Raw genomic sequence first — 267 nt, 5'->3', positions numbered from 1 at the left:
GGGAGGACAAAGCATGCCGCACCATGGGAGCCATTAATTTTATGCCAAGTGCAGATGGTAGATGTATAGACAAATACCCCGGCGACCCAACACAATGAGTATAGACTTCGATCTATTTAAAGGATAATCGTTTCTGATGAGCTCAGTGTAGCCCGCAGGACGCAATATTCACCCGAACCATTTCAAAACGCTTTCAGTGCAGGCTCTAACTATTTTAAGCCCCGGCTTCGGAGCGCGGCTGGTTTGTCGCCGTCTTAAAACAATGTA

Source organism: Buceros rhinoceros, unplaced genomic scaffold (assembly GCF_000710305.1).
Source record: "Buceros rhinoceros silvestris isolate BGI_N320 unplaced genomic scaffold, ASM71030v1 scaffold2347, whole genome shotgun sequence".
NCBI classification, from domain to species: domain Eukaryota; kingdom Metazoa; phylum Chordata; class Aves; order Bucerotiformes; family Bucerotidae; genus Buceros; species Buceros rhinoceros.
The sequence above is the reverse complement of the archived record's forward strand: the minus strand, read 5'-3'. Positions refer to the sequence as shown.